Genomic DNA, 488 nt, shown 5'->3' on the forward strand with positions numbered 1-488 from the left:
GAGAATCACTTATGTGATTAAGAGACTGCATCTTTTTGAAGACAAAAAGGGTGTTCGTGTTTTGTGTTATTCATTTAGGAAAGAGAGTTTTTTTTATATCGAAAAGGAATTAATTGTTTTCCTGGAACTGTAATATCTAAGGTGTACGCCGATTTTTTTTTTCTCCCACAAAAAACAGGTGGTTAAGAAAATTAGATAACGTGTTCAAAGTAGAAAGTAGAAAAAAACAAACAGGGAAAGAGAAATAGTAGAAATGGAACCCATTATCCTACGTTATGTTTATTATAATTACAGTAATAATATCAGAAAACTGAGGTGGGTTACAGGAAGTAGGAATTCATGAATACGAGTAAAAAAGATCACACACAATGCAGATGCCGTAGGTGTTATGTTAGTGAAGGAATTTCATTACACAATTGTCAGATATTATATGACGTTTGGGTTCCAAAACGTCGTTCTGTCTCTTGGAAAGAAAAGTAGGTTGGATT

At 33.0% G+C, this 488-nt stretch overlaps 1 protein-coding gene across 1 annotated transcript in view; it reads left to right on the forward strand.

The window, feature by feature from the left end:
* LOC119594539 overlaps window positions 1–488 on the forward strand; it is a 24,704-nt gene that overhangs the window by 20,729 nt on the left and 3,487 nt on the right. The gene's annotated exons all lie outside the window — the stretch shown is intronic.

This window comes from Penaeus monodon, chromosome 34 (genome assembly GCF_015228065.2).
Source record: "Penaeus monodon isolate SGIC_2016 chromosome 34, NSTDA_Pmon_1, whole genome shotgun sequence".
NCBI lineage: Eukaryota > Metazoa > Arthropoda > Malacostraca > Decapoda > Penaeidae > Penaeus > Penaeus monodon.